At 35.9% G+C, this 16,535-nt stretch overlaps 1 protein-coding gene across 4 annotated transcripts in view; it reads left to right on the forward strand.

Moving 5' to 3' along the window:
* The first annotated feature begins 583 nt into the window (after positions 1-583).
* Positions 584-16,535, forward strand: part of LOC117167149 (fibroblast growth factor receptor 3-like) — a 57,577-nt gene continuing 41,625 nt past the window's right edge. For all 4 annotated transcript variants that reach the window (XM_033351865.1, XM_033351862.1, XM_033351866.1 and 1 more), the window contains exon 1: positions 584-1,508. The gene's annotated coding sequence lies outside the window, so the exon portion shown is untranslated. The remainder of the gene's footprint in view (positions 1,509-16,535) is intronic.

The following is a 16,535-nucleotide window of genomic DNA, read 5'->3' on the forward strand; positions in this document are numbered from 1 at the left end:
CGTAATTGATAGAGTAAATTTATATTTAGACAATATATTGATAGTAGATTCGTGTTTTTCGTACGATTGGCCCTTGCCTCACCAAAAGAACTATTTAATTATCGAAACCCTCCTGAGAATTAACAATAAATCGACTTTTTGCAAAAAACGAAAAAAATGTCATTTCCAACTACCATTAAAACCAAAAAGTTTCTTAAGCTCAACCGCAATGTTTACGTCCAAGCAACGGGTTCTGGCAACCAAACTGCAAAAAATCTGCCATGCAAGCACAATCATTAACTTCCATTCCGATTCCTTCTACTTCTGTTGCAGGGGGCTGGTGAAAAATGCGTGTCGCGGGTGGCGGCAAGCGTTTCGGTCGCGCAGTGGCACACGCACGTGTGTCTACGGTGCCGTCCTACGCCGACAGTCGCTCTAATGAGGGAGGGAGTAACGCCAGCAAGTGGAGGGGATTCTTAGGGCTCTATTGAATGGGGTGGGGGTGCACAAAGGGGTGGGGCAGGAAAACCTAGGGTTGGCGGAGGGAGATGTGGGCGAGCGGTTATTTCAAGCATCGCTCTGGCACTTCGTCTCGAGCTTCCTAAGCGCATCCTCGGCTAACGTCGGACAGTCTCTTATCTCGAAGTTCGAGCTTCGACGGGCGCGTTTTTCGAAATAAATTTTATCGAAACCAATTACCTACCCCTTTTGTAGTCCTTAGTTCCCAAAGGTTCTGTGGATGACGAGATATTTTAAATCGACTCCGATCGATTGTTTACAAAGTGCCGGCTTGATTGCTGTGCAATCAATTGGTAAACAAGTGCGCGAAGTTCAGGAGACAACGAACAATTTTTGTGACTTATGTCATTCGACGAACGATCCAAGTTTTGAGGATTGAACCATTGGATTAACATTCTTCAATTGTTTTTTTAAAAAGTGTTGACTTTAAGAAGAAATTTAAAAGTGAACTGCCAAAAGTGGACCTTTAGTGAAAAGTGAAGAAGTTTGGAACTCGAAATTTACATTCTGCAGTGTTGTTCAAATTAAGTGCATTGAGACTCTTTATGGAAGAAAAGACTCGAGTAATGAAAATTTGCATTGATTAAAATTGTTACAAAGATGGAGATTGGTGTATGCAAAAAGTAACGGAAGCTGAGAAGAAGACGAGGCGGGAAGATACGATTCTCGCTAAAAGGCGCCGTGGATTTATAACGACGGACGGCCTGAAATAACAGCAGAGGGTGTAAGCTGGAAACAGTGAATCAGCAACGACCGCAAGAATCTCCTGACATTGGGCACGAGCTTCAGGAATGCATAGAATCCATCTTATTAAAAATCAGAATCCTATTTTTAATGCACAAGAACTATAAACGGAAATTTGATTTTTTATCGGAGATTTTGGTATCTTGAGCATCAAGAACCAAATCGAAAGCGATTGTCGAAAACCAGAAGCTTCAGAAACTCGAGGAAGCAACTTTATAGATCAACATCGCTTGGAACGAGCTTTCCTTGGAACAATTTGGCAATTGGTGAGTCAACTTTCGTCTTTATGAATAAATGTGATTTTATTGTCCATACAAAACTTCAATAAATTATAAACAATGTATAAAAATGTATATTTTTATGCTATAGATCTTTGGTAAATATTGAACTGTTGAACATTCTCCTGACTCATAAGGTGTTCGATATGATTGACATTTGATTCAATCAGAGTGAATGAATAGATGCAAAATTCAGATTTTTTGTAATTGTATAGGTTTTGAAGAGTCGCGTGTATAATCACAATCGTTAGTAATGTTTTATGAAGTGATTCAGGAATCTCGAGGCGCACGTGAAAATTGGAGATAGTCGTGGCATTAATGGCTATAGCACGCAATGACAATTAAAGGCATTTAAGTCATTTATATTTTGTGATAGAATCGATCGACCGTTCTCAGTCTTCTTGGTTTCTTGACTGCTAGTCTCTCAATACTCTGTTGACAAATTATGTCAGTCGGTAGACCAACGACTAAATCTTTGAATGCTTTCATTAGACTCAAACTGATTATATCTATCCAAGAGGAAATCATCATTTCAATATTTTTAACATGATAATAGATGTTTGTAATTTCATTTGGTCTTCTTGTGATTCAATAGCGATAAGTTGTTCTAAGAGACTTTAGATTCTGGTACTCTATAATCAAATCACTTTTATGGTACACTTGAGACTCAATTTGCCACCAAATTACCGAATTCGTGCCGTTAACAAGACCGAACTGGACCGTACAAGCGATGTCGTGAAAGACGAGACATTAGAAAGAATAATTTATTCGGATTTAATCTCGTAATTCGAGCTCAATGAACCACCTTCATAATGTAAGATAATTATTGACTTATTTTCATGTGCAAATAATTTAATAAAAAGAACTCGGAATTTAATTTGTTTACACTAACAATTTGAATTCACTGATCATAATGCATTTATAAGAAAATAATGATGGCCAAGTTCTACAAGTTCTATGGAGCAGGATAACTTTGGAAAGGGTAGGAAGGAATCTGGTTCGGATGTTGAGACACATTTGATAATCATCCTGAATCGAAGACGAGACAAACGTGACTCACTTGTTTAATTGAACCATAAACCGTGAAAGCGGTTAAAGTGACACGACTGACCCGAATAGGTCAACGCTGCAGTCAAACCGGCATGAGATCGCCTTGAGCGGATGTACGGGCACAGATTTCCGGTATTTGCCGCCATGATCATTCCTCCGAGCATACGCGGCAATTGTTTGTTTTAAATGATTTACGAGATTTATGTTCCTACTGTAGGCGAGACGTGGACGTACCTTGCGCATCAAGAAGATTAATCATTCTGTAAGAAGCTGAATTATAACCAATAATAACTGATCCTCTATACTAGACTCTAACTGCTCTAGGTAGCTATTAAGAAACTGATAGTGATTTTGTTGGTAATTACGTTTTGTGGGAACAAGCGTATGATATAGGAGCAGCTGATAAGGAAAAGGTTTGAAGGGGTAGAATTGTTTTGGTTCGAAAGGCCAAACTTTTTTTTTGAGAAATAGAGGATAAAATATCGGTTATTATAAACTCATCGATCGTTAGATGCTGACTACATTCTTTGAGACTATTAAGAATTAAGTGATCATAAATAACGTATTCTTTATAATACTTAACTGGTTGTCAATAATTTATTCAAGACGTGGAAGGTTCAGGTTTAGTTCGTAATATATCTTGAATAAAACTTGATGAAAGGTGATACGCGTGGCATTTACTTTAATATTTTAGGAAGATGCTTTGATTAGGTTTTTTTTACTGAATTTGCGTGGATAAGGTGAGGTTCAATTTGTGATATTAAAAAAGTATATTACTTGTGTTATTATTGTTCCATTCACCCGTCAATTTTATTCTTGATCGTGGGACTTAGCTTTTGTGATGGCTGCGTGCACTGCACAATGCTGGTTATTATTGGACCCTTCATGCTTCTTACTTCTTCTTAATCCCCACTTGACTTGATTTTCATGAGCCCCACTCATGCTCAAGATTAAAAGTTTGTAATAATTTTCTTTTTTTTTTTTAATACCAAAGTCCTTTCGATATTTTATTTTTTCATAATTAATATTAATGTATAAATAGGTAAAAAGATATATGATTAGATTAAAGACAATCATAACTACAAATAGCTACAACTTAAATCTTAAATTATGAAAAATGGTCATTGATGCTTGTGATCAATTTGGTACTTAAATAAAAGTCCAACATTTATTTAGAGTTGTTAGACTAACTTCTTTTTATTACTATAATGATTTATTCTGTTCAAGGGGTGCTCGACCTAACCAAGTATTCAATTTCTTGATAAGGACGGCGGCGCCTAATTAATCTTGTGATTTATGATATTGAATGGTATCACGTATAGGTTGTATAGGAAAAATTGTTTCATATTTTTCTATTTTATAAATAATTTTTGATTGTAACTTTGTTGATAAGTGCAAGCAAATAAAAATGTGTACTCAATAATTATAAAATTAGGCTACTGATGTCTTTAAATTTAGACGATTTTGGTTTAAATCTCGACACATTTTTTTCAATGTAAGGGAAGCCAATTTGAAGGTGCAATACTTTGAAGCGTTTGTTTTTACTCAAACTCTCTCACTACTGACTTGATTTTATGAATTGCCTCGCGAAGATGTAAAACTAAAAGGAATAAAGTAAGGTCAAAAATCGAGGAAAGAGAGGTAACAGGGAGTTGTTGTAAGTAAGCGGGTAAGAAGCGAGCTGCGATTTATTTGACAGATCGTGCCGGCCAACGCGCGCCTCGGTAGCTAGAGTGCAGTTTATTTTATAAGGCCAGATTGTTGGCCTCACTTCGCCGGAATAGAATAATGGATTTTTATCTCCCACTCTTTCCTTAAACTTCTTGAATATATCTTTCTTTTTCTCTCTTTATTCATCCCCTTCAGTCTGAAACCGCTTCCCTTCCTCCAGCAGGTCTCTGGCCTTCATCTCGAAAGTCAAGTGCCATTAAGGAGGGAAATACTGCTCATGTTCAAGCCGAGTATAGGTATTGCTGACTGGAAAGTGCAGACACACAACTGCTCACGTTATCTTATCAAGAAAACTAGGAAATACATTAAATTCTATAATCTATCTATACCTTCGAATATTTTTTGCTTGTAAAGGGTTTTCTTCTTGCCTGCATATTGCAAAAGTTTACTGCTTTCCGGTAATCTGTTTGTACTGCAGCTTTATGATTAGAACGTGTCAAATCTCTAGAATCAGATCTGTTGATCCGATACTTCCCAATTCCCAATTTATGTTTACAATTCACACTCTGGAGAGCCCACGCAAGCTTTTTGAACTTAAAACGTATTTTTACCTATATCATACAAAAATGTTGGAATTACGATAAAGTTACGATCACGGCCATAATACCGTCAAACAAAGCAGATAAGGATGATCGATAGATTGCCGAAATATTTGAAGAGTCTTGTTCATATTTTGATTGGGGCGTGCAAGACTGCGATAGTTTATATTATGTCAGGCGCCGATTTCTGAAGCCTGTTTTTCACGCTCAAATAATGTAGGCGACAACTCAAGATGTCAGCGACTTTCTAGCATCAGCTATAAATCATAATTTCAAGATTGAACAAGAAATTACATACTTATCAGAATGGTCTTTTTCGTCTTTGAGTCATTTGAAGTGTATTGTATAATGCGGCACCGAAAAGGAAATTGGAACAACAGACAAGGTCATTGCGAGGGACATTGACGCGTTTAATCTAATTCAGTTTTCATACACACAGTTAAATTATATCAACGAAACTTTGTTTAAATCTCCCGCTAATTTCTGAGGCGTGTTCTTAACGCACGGATGGCTCACCTGACAGCAAGCGTGTCGCCCCTAGGACTCGCGAAATCGCAAGGCGTCTCATCCGCGTCGGTAGAAATGCAAATAGAACTGGTTGCTAATGCTGTTTAACCTCAGTAATTGTCACAAGAGAACACACCATAATTTATTGTAAAGTGCTGGCACTGAGACACTGGCAAGAGACAGTTCAAAACAGAATGATAGATATACGGCCTCTATTATTACGCACGAATAGACTATTCATGATTCATTATGGTGCACCGAAATTCACTATCCGGTTTTTTTATTCACTGCACGCCTATCCTTTAGTTTCCTGTTCTATTCTTGCTTTAATTTACTTATTTATGTTTTTTTTTGTTTGATACAACTTTTGTTTCTTGGCGCAGGACTATTAATACCTTGTAAGTGATTAAAAACAGATTTACAGACTACAAGAAAACCTGTTGAAGCCTTTCAAAAAAGCAAAACAAGTATTTCAATAAACTTGTTCATAAATTAGAGTAATATTGCTATAATATATAAAATTAAAGAGGTGTTTCAGAACATTATAACGCAGCATCCGCAGATTTAACAATTATTTCCTAGAAATATTTTTACTTCGTCTTGCGAACAAATCTTGAAAAGCCAATTTCTTGATAAAAACAACGATCTGGTTTTTCCAAAACTAAAATGAACCATCTATTTTTCACTTATACAATTTTGGAGGAACATATAATTTATTTGTTTTCATCGAACCTGAAAAATATGTTATTGAAAAAGAAGAATTGCGCTGATCTGTACTATACGAAAATAAATTTCAATCTGATAGGTCAATGTTTAAGCAATCTATCCTCGCTACACACATCTGTCACCAATCCCGAAAATGCTGGCACGACCACCGGTTTACTTTTTCGATGCGTCTTCGTTTAAAAATCGAGCGATTGATTTTCTCATAGTAGAGCACGCGATCGTCCATGGAACTTATTAATAAACCAACTTTACGAAATGCGTTCCGCTTCCAATCCGAATTCCGGAAGAATAGCAGTGTATATTCAAAAGCTCACGCACTTGCAGTGCAAAGTCGTGCATTTTCATTAAAGCTAAAGAGTTGCGACTTGCGATTAGCTACAGACAACGCTTTACAAGTCAAAGGTACAAGTCTGATTCGTTATAGCATAACCCCTGAGACTCGACAGAGCGCGGGTTAATATTCAAGACAGAAGATCAAGCCGCAACCAAAGAATGGGATTTATGAGCTCTTCACAGATGCTGCCGCAGAAAAATTATAGAGAATTTCAATAACTTACATAACCATTTTCAGAATGATATACAGTTGAAGAAATGTACTAAAAATAATCTCTGTAGTCAAAAAGTTCTTCAATTGTCATTAAATTGAATTTTTAAACAAAAGAAAATTAAATGAAGCTGCCTTTGGATCGGCTTAGGTGAGACCTGAAAAAGACGCATCAAGACTTAGTCCACCCGAGTCGAAATTTAGGCCCTACTTTAAAGCTGTAACTTCTACCTTAGTAGGCGCTGGAAGCTGTAAAGTAGGTTCTAAATAAGCAGCGATTTCAATATAATTTATCCCGCACTTTGACGCTAAAAGTTTCGGAAATCGGTCGTTTTTCCACGTTTAGCGTCAAGATAGGGTCTGTATTTGAGACAAATTAGACTCTTTTTTTAATGCTAAAACTACTATATGTAGGACTTGTGGCATCAATGCAGGTTCTCTATAATCTCACACCAATATGGGTGAAGAAAAATAAAATAATATCTGTGATATAAATATCAAGGATATTCGCCATTATTTTTTAGAGATATAATTAACAGAATTTGTTGATTATGACGCTAAAGCATAGTGTACTGAACAATCCGCAAGTACTAACAAACGAACCCAAGATCGCAAGCACACATTAAGTATTTGCCCAACGCCTAATGCCCTTACCGATTCAGCTAACGGAACGCATTAGGATGTCTTCGATAAAAATCATTAGCACTCGTCCAATACTTCAAGGTCCAAAATCTTTTTAAATCTGAAACAATTAATTCAATAATTACTTTTTTTAAACGTTCTGTGTCGTTAAATATTTGAAACCATTTTTGAAGAGTTCAATATAAATAGCAATATCTTTTTATCTCTTTATTAAGCAAAGATTTTTAAAAAGTCGTTGAGCATCATATAATTAATCCAATTGACACTAAAAAATACAAATAGCTAGTTCAAGAATCAACCTAATATTTTTATCAGGAAATAAGTTTATATTAACAATAACATTCATGCTTTTATAACCAATCGCCTCGTCGTCCCAAAATTCGAGATAGGTAGTAAATTATTTTTCATGCATTTGACCAAACCATTGAAAAAGTGGCACTGTTCCTTCGGGAAAAATTTTTTTGTCCATGAAATCATGTTGCAAATAAAGTAACCGTAATACTATAATAAAAATTTAATAACAATAAATTTAATTATATTTATTAAATATATATTTCAATGTATTTTTCAAATTTTTTATTTTATTCATAATATTTGTTGTTATTGATGGAAATTATTTTATTCTTATAATTTTTTTTGATTTTCAATCACCTACATAAATTTTAAATACACACACTTTTATTAATTATTGATAAAAATTTTTATAGTGACTTATTATTCGACAATATTGATTAATTTCCCTTGATGATCATTCTCGTACCAATTTTCAGCATTTTCATTTAAGAGAAATTATTTTTCTGTGATCGAGCATTGCAAAAAAGTATTGATTTATACATAAATAATAAATGACAATTAGGTTACATCCTTAATTAAATATTTGTGTTAATTGAGTGTGCATTCAGCCAGTAAGATGACCAATGACTTTAATTAACCCAAGTAAAAAATAATTTTTACTTTACTTTCGTGAAGTTCGAACATTGTAGGCTTAAAAGATTCAAAGTAGGGTCAGCATTGAAGGGGAAGCTAACAAGCGGCAAAGTAGGGTCTTGAGTTATAAAAATGTATTCTCTAAAGATTTAACGTAGCTTCAGAGAGGTGTTACAGCGACAAAGTAGGCTCGAATGTTTCATTCTCAAGGAGTTAAAAGTTTAAAGCAGGGGCTATAAGCTTAAATGGTGTCAAAGCAGGTTCTAGTAAGGAGCTGCAACTCCAAAGTAGGGTATAAATTTCGACTCGGGCAGCTTCCTTCTGTGAGGAGGTTTCTTCAATGATTTTGTCACATTTTTTCTCAGATGACTTTACTACTAGAGTAAGTTTAAATTTCCGGCTAGCACTTAGTTGATTATGGGAACTCGTAACGAGCCTCTTGCTTCCATTGCTATGATTTATATTACCGATTTGAAAAAAATGAGACTATAAAATGTAGGCTCGAATGTAGGGTTAAAGACTAGTGTGTTGGTCATATAAAATAAACGGCTACGTAATAGAAGAAAAAAGTGAAGGGGGAGAATTAGCACACTATATTTAATGTTACCGAGAACCGGCAGTCATCTGTCTTCACTTACAGTTTGAATTACACTATGTCTTACACCATTTATGTCTCTCAACTCATCCACGCATGCCAGTGTACTTGCACACGTGAGAGGCCTAGTAGATGTAGGCGTTATCTCACTACTTGTACTGAGATTGTACCAATGCACTTTTCACGCATAGTAGCCCTTGGAGTTAAAATAACAATATCTACATTCCAATTTTTCTGAAACTAAAATGAAGCTGATAAAAGCTTTTTTTTCTTAGTTAAGGAAAATTTGTCCTTTTGCACAATTTAAAATTGTTTGAAACAGTAGTAATGGATACGCTGTGTGGTGCAAAAATAGCTGCGTCCATATACTTGATGCTAAGTAGAATGCATTTTATCGGGATAAATCTCGATTCGCTAATTAGTCGTGCTCGCAACGCTGTAAGTAATAACTATGATGGCCGTAAGATCTCCTTCGCGCGTAAAAGGAAAGCACGAAGTTCAAGCGCCACATACTATTTACGGTGCTAAAAAAAATCTTGCCAATTACTGGTTGGAAAAGATAATGGACATGTGAGGGTGAAAAAAGTCGGTGTTACGCGGCTACCGTAACAATTGAGCGTAACTAGTTTCAATGTTATCGCATGCGTCTGGTAAGTGTACGAGGGCTATACAATTTGCAATCATTGCTATTCTGTTACACGTTGAGCATCCTTGGCCCTTACCAGCATTTCACGTGAAATGGTCTCTTATCTTAAAAGTTTCCACGTAATCTATAGTAGTTACTGGAAGGAATTTTGCGCTAATTGAATCAGTAAATCCTGGGTTGTTGCTGGCATTTATATATTTACAAACAAGTATCTACAAGAGTTTAAATTATTTAAAAAAAGTGTTATAGGGTAGAGTGTAGACCGAGGCAGAGATGTTAGCTTAGTTTTTACATCTTTCACTATTCATTATAAATATGTAATTGAAAGTTAAAACGTGTTTCTTTAGTAGATTGACACAAACAATACGAAGAAAGTGTTTTCAAAGAAAATCCTAAACCGCATTCAACACAAAGGATAAATGGTTTTTAGAAATCACAGAACAAATGGATCCGGTTTCTTTTTTTTAGAGTTGGTTCCGTATTTTTGATTTAACGAGGCGGTGCCCATGGTCGACAGGAGGACAACAGGTAGTCGTGAAAAGAGATGAGAGGTAACGAGGCAGATGCGATGAATGAAGAAGAAACGAGTGAAAGAAGACGGGCACAAGAGGTAACAGGTTATTTGCTTAGTGGGGAAGATTACGTCGGAGTGTAACCAACCAACCTCAATACTTTCGGTGGGCCAGGTGGGTCTCGTCAGGCGCCGGGTGTGAGGCACGTACCAACACACGTGGTTTATTGGGTACACGCATATTGGCACAGGTCTCACACTTATGAACACATGAATGTGAAGTACCCCGTGTTTCACACGCACGTGCCAAATCAGCACTTTAAACGTAGTCATTACCGTGCCGACCGCAAGAATAAGTACTACCGGTGTTGCATTGACGGCACGTGTGTAATACCCTATAAGTCACACAGATTACATCGTGCATTACACTGGTTTTCCTTAATGTAATTCCACTAGAATGTGCGACTCCCTCGAAAGAATAGGAAGATGAAAATTCATGAGGGATACAGTATGAAGATAGAAGAATAATTGACATGGTTCGGAGATTTTGAACAGTTGAACTTTGAAGCATTATTCAGTCATAGAAATATCAAAACAAAACAATTAATGAATTTAAAAAAATGGTATCGTAATTTCATCTTCAGAGATAAATAAAATTAAAAAGTAGACTCGTTCTTGGACCGTAAACAAATAGTGTTGAAAACTTTGTGCCTCGCTTAAAAATGTGGGCTCGGAGTAAATAGTTTACTTTTTTCATTTTCTTGAATTTAACCGTTGGGTAGAAGCGTGAAGCAGGAGATTATTAGTAGTTTAACATGTTGATTTTTTGAAGTGGTTCATTATATTCCTTTAGGCCTTTAGGGGAACTGCTTTAAATTGATTTAGTCACTTAGTCTTTGCATCTTAATCAGTGAACTGGTTTGGTCTTAGAGGAATGTAACAATTAAATTCTGGTAGGGGAAAATCGACCTTGATCATCTTAATAAGGCCAATCTTCGTATAATTTTACTGCAGCGAATACCGAGTATATAGGCATGATTGAATCGATAGAGCGGAGTTTGTAACAGTTTGATTGCATAATAATGACGAATTTATGGCGCTTGAACTTCAACCTGCGTACAAAGATTTAAGTCTCTAAACATCAAATTATAAATACTTGTACTATTAATCAATGTAACTATGAGAACTGTGCTCAATCCCTTAAGGAATGGTTTGCACTCTGTGGACAAAAAGTGCTTAAACTCTGGAAAAGAATGCGAGAAATTATGGGAAAGAATATCCAGACTAAAGTTGTAAGAAGATAATTACACTATTTAAAACTTTGTTGGAAATGATGCAGAAAGAGAACTGTCATAATTTTATTACAGTCCTTTTCGACTTGTCATATTTCTTGCTATAATTTTTTGCAAGAATTACTTTATTTAATGTATTTATATCTTGTCTTAAAAAAATGCGACAATGCTTCAAATTTCAAATCCCACCCAATGAAAAATGCGCACATCTTTTTTTTAAGATTCAGTAGCCATTTGCTTTCTCGTCAAGTTACTTGACGATCCCAGACCATGTGACACGTTTTTTAAGCTTCTGACTTATTGCTGACTGGGCATATTCGCACATTAAACTTTTGGATGGGAATAATCGAAGCAACCAAGCAAAGCCCCAGGTCTCAAAGAACCTTATGAGACTCGCCAATCACTCGACCTCGTTACGCTCATTCCGCCAATTAGCGACGACTTGTGCCGCGGTTGCGATGGGTAGAAAACAAAAAGAGGGCCAGTATCCAAGAGGTTCTGGGAACAAATCGTGTCTCCTCTCTTTTCTCCCTCTTTTAATCTTTTTCTTTCTTCCATGCTTGGTTCTTAATGGTGAGACAGAGACGATTTTGCAAGGGTTTCAAGCGCAGAAAATTGACCGAGGCGAGAGAACCATTAAGTGACAACTTATCTCTGCTGAAACTCATCTTCGGCTTCTCGTTATTGTAAATTAGAGCTGAATATTTTTAATTAAATCTGTATCCATTACTCAGAATGCACGTGAAATTTGGATATTATGATAATGCATTTCATAAAAATGCAGTCATAAAAATCAAATTATAGATCTTATACATATATCGTTCAATCAGTTTTTGAATACTTCCCACAGAAGACCACATACCCACATGTAAATTAAAAACGTAAACCCCGCATCAGCATGAGGCCCCCAATCGAGATCAGTATCGCGTAACAGGGATCAACTCAACTTTTTCTCAGTGAAGACATCCATTTCTATCCAAATGGAGAGTCTTTCCCCTTGAGCTTGTTGATATTGTAATTGTAAACCCTCCATATTGAAGTCCTTGTAGCTAACAGCGTCTCTTAATCAGTTTCTGCTCCCTAGCCACCTTTATAAAAAGATATAATTTATTATGCATAAAATCTCCAAGTTGATCGTTGAATAAGGTGCGAATGGAAACTCAAGTATACAAAAGCTGGACGCCTGGAACTGAATTGAGCATTGGATTTTCCTTTGAAATGTATGCAACTGTGCCTCAAAGATATTCAAATCAACAATTACGCCTATTTCTCTAGCGCGGCGATTTCCTAATCTTTTCTAATTATCTCTTTGCTATTGGACTAAGCTACCGTAATCGGATATATGCTAATGGTTGAAAACACATGTGGTCTTGAGGCTTCTTTCGCCGTGCAGCAGGTACTTGCACTTTGATGATTAGATTTAAGTGCACGCAAGTTCTCGCATTAGTTTCAAACTTTAATAAAGTCCAGCTATAATTTTGCTTAAGGGTTTGACGATACATATCAATAATATCTACATTAGTGTACTTATGCAAATTCAGAAAACCGGTTGCATCGCATTCTCGTATTATATAGTTTTCTGTAGATATATAATCAATAATAATATGCGCTATTAAATTTGTATTTGCATATTAATGTATTTATAGAGTAATATAGAAGTCTCCTACATTGTGATTATTTGAAACTTTTTCTCAATTAGTGGTTGATTTCTGCCGTAAAGGAATACCATGTAAGACAGTTACTTTCCTGAAAGAGCCCATTTCGAAGTAATCCCTTGCCAATAATCCAGAGTGTTTAACGAGTATTATGGTTTAAGGCGATTGCTTGAAACAACAACTACAATAAAAATATGAATTCAATTCACATTTGTCTAGTTATATTTTCCGATCATATTTATCTTGTATAAAAACAATTTTTTAGAATCTAAACTAATTATCTCCATTATACTGCCGGGAACTTTATACTGAAAAGTTTAACTTTCGAGGCAAATTGCGCTCTTGAAGACGGACTTATATCTGTGCAATCATTGCACATGGCAGAAGTCTATCTATGGTTTAATGCTTCTAAGTACAGCCTACATAAGGTTGTACAGCAGATTTCTAACTTTTTGAAAAATCAAATGGTATACCTATGTCATTCGCATCTGGATAATAACACCGAGTAACATCAGAAATTATTCGATCTACAAACTTACATGATGGCAGCCGGATAGGAAAACCGGACGAAATGGCAGAGTGAATGTTTTTTTTCGGTCCGCAAATGGCCGGGAACTTTTCTATGAGGGGATGTGAAATGACGGTTCTTTACGATAATATCCTTTTTTGTAAATCTGCAAATTTACCTCAAGGCACAACAAGCAAAATAACGTAATTGTCACATCTGCAACGACGCACGTCTTCTAAAGTCTAAACATCATTGCAAGACATTTTTAAACCGCGTTCTTCAATTACTGTGCTGATTTCTTCCTTGAAGTATCACTTTGTAAGAAAAGTACCTTTCTGGGTATGTACTTTTCTCCGAGATCACTCGGACTACCAGCAATGCATTTATTACAAAGTGGTTGCCAGTCTAGTCCATGTAGGGTTCAGAAACGGATTACCAAGTTGCAGAAAAATAAAGTGGTGAGCATACAATAATGTTGTAATCGGATAGATGCCAGGGCAGACATCAGGAGTCCTTTTGCGAGGAGGCCCCGTATAAGTCTTATCTTCCAACGCCGTGCAACGAATTCCAGGGAAAACCACCCAAGTGGCACTACCGAAACTTGTAGTTGCACTTGTACCTACATATGGCTCCGCTATCGCGATACACTGAATGCACGACTGCATCTCTTCGAGATGAAATCTCGGCGCTTGTTCTGAGTCCACCATATTAATGCCGGTGCGTGCACCTTAGTAAACTAAGTACCCACTCGCTCATCTTGCAGTCCTCTCTAACCGTCTGTAACTGTCTTAACTCGGAACGTATAAATTACTCACTGCGCGGATGCAGAGGAAGAACCAGTTTCCGTTCATAGGTAGGAGACACTTGAATGCTGATACCAGGGAGTCATTTTTGCCTGATTTGATATGTAAAAGATTGGTTATTGCCCTAGCGTCTTCAAGGTTCATCAAAATACATTTGGGAAATTTATAGTATGTGCAACAAAGTTATGATTATATTGGAAGGGTTGGATAATAATGTGCCTCGGAACGAGGCTTGACTTAATTCTCAATTAATTCAATCATTCAGAAAAGAAAGATTGGACTTAAACCGTATAAAGTTATTAAAATTCTTTAATAATGCACTTAATATTCTAGTTCCTGCTAAATTTCTTTTTCTAATGCGAAGACCCTCGTCAAGGTTGATGTAAAAAACGTAGAGTACGGTAGACTCTTTATCCTATTTTTGTTGGCTGAGAGACGTTCTCTGAAATCGTCTGTTTTTTCGATTGAAGAGCGAAGCATGATGATTTTTGGATAATATGAAGAAGAAATTTTTTGTATAATAAAGATTCATTGGACTTTCGTTTAATGTAAGGAGTTTATGACTATAGTTAACGTATATGTAAATGAAGCAAACATGAATAGTCAATGAATAAATATGATATCAAAATTAAATTTATTTTTGAAGAGATTATTTTTCATATCGAAAATTCACACATAACCTTGGACGCGTGATCCTATGTCTTTAGTGAAATGAGAGATAACACACTCCCCTTTTCATTTTCGGAAAGGGCGTGGTAAGCGCTTTGAAGTTTTGAAGGCTCTCGCCGGTTTCACACACCCTACTTCGACTCGCCTGTCATCGGTAATCCCAAACCAAAAAGAAGCATCTTTCAGGTGCATGCTTATGCAAAGTTGGAATGAAACATATATAGGCGGGTTCTCTTGCACATATGATACTCGTTTTTCTTTTCAAGATCCGTTTCTTTGAAAATTAAAGTCACATTTCAATGATAAAAGATTAGTTAAGAAAGTTAAATTTTTCTGTTGATGCACGTGTGCTATACTAATAATTCCGACATATAATTTAATGACTTTTAATGAATTAAGTAAATACCACAAAATAGTAATAGCGTGATACCTTTTTGCTATTCCATTTAGAAGAAAAATGAGCTTTATATATCTAAAAAATGAATAATTTTTTTCGCGCAATGTACTGCACTCATAAAAGTGTATCATCCTCCTTGATTATCACGCGACGGTTACAGGAGGATGAACATTGAACACAGTGCAGCTCCCATCGAGTACTTCGGACAAAGAGGTCAGTCAGAGTGGGTGTTTTTAAAGGCAAGTTGACGGAGGCGAGACGTGACTCCGCGCGATTAAATTGACTATACTTTTCTGCTTGGCGGTATTCAGATTCGTATGTACTTATCCGAGAGATTTTATAACTCCATATATACGTGAAATCGTATGCGGAGAAATTAATACGGAGATATTTGCTATTCGCGTGAGGTCGTGCAGTAGTGCTTATTAGGAATTTATTAATCGAAAAGGTCTGCAGATTAATTAAGACAACATGTTATTTTTAATTATTAAACGATTTTGACTTAGTTTTTGGAATCACTAAACATTGAATTTTAATTAAACCTAAGGAGCGGTTTTTAAATATTTTTTTGTTTTGCATTTTTAAATGTATATATATATATATATATATATATAATTGATATATAATTAATTGATTTGGGATTCACTAAATAATTTAATAAGGTGCTGGAAATGTTTTTCTCAGTCGATTAATTGCGTTTCACTACGGCAACCTCGTGCGCGAGACGTGGTAATGACGCTAATCTCTATGCCAATGACATTCGAAATTGTTTATATGCACAGCATGGATCGCACATGCTGCGACAAAGAACGTCGTAGTACGACGAGCAATGACTATTGTTCGCCGTCATTTTACATCAAAGGCGTTAGCGTAACATTAAGTGCAGTATAATAAGTGTGAAGAAAAATCATTTAATAAGTTAATTTTTAATGCCATTTATCAAAAAATTATAAAACTGTAATCAATTCTGAGCTATCGTTGTAGAAGAATTTACATATAGTGCATTCTTAATCCTAATTCCTGACTTGAATAATTGCGTCAACTTCGAAAATCAATCCGATGGCAGACCACAGAGCTGCAATAGATACAAGCCAAAATGCTAATTTAGTCTATTCTCGAATATCCTGATTATTTCACTAAGAAATAGTTGTCCAAGAATATCTACCTATTTTTGATTCCACCTCGGATACCGCACTTAATTCTACCTAATTTCTTCCAGGAAAAGCATATATTTTTAAAGGCTGGTAGAAAAGTTGAGTCACTTCCGGATTCA

Source organism: Belonocnema kinseyi, chromosome 2 (genome assembly GCF_010883055.1).
Source record: "Belonocnema kinseyi isolate 2016_QV_RU_SX_M_011 chromosome 2, B_treatae_v1, whole genome shotgun sequence".
Taxonomy (NCBI): domain Eukaryota; kingdom Metazoa; phylum Arthropoda; class Insecta; order Hymenoptera; family Cynipidae; genus Belonocnema; species Belonocnema kinseyi.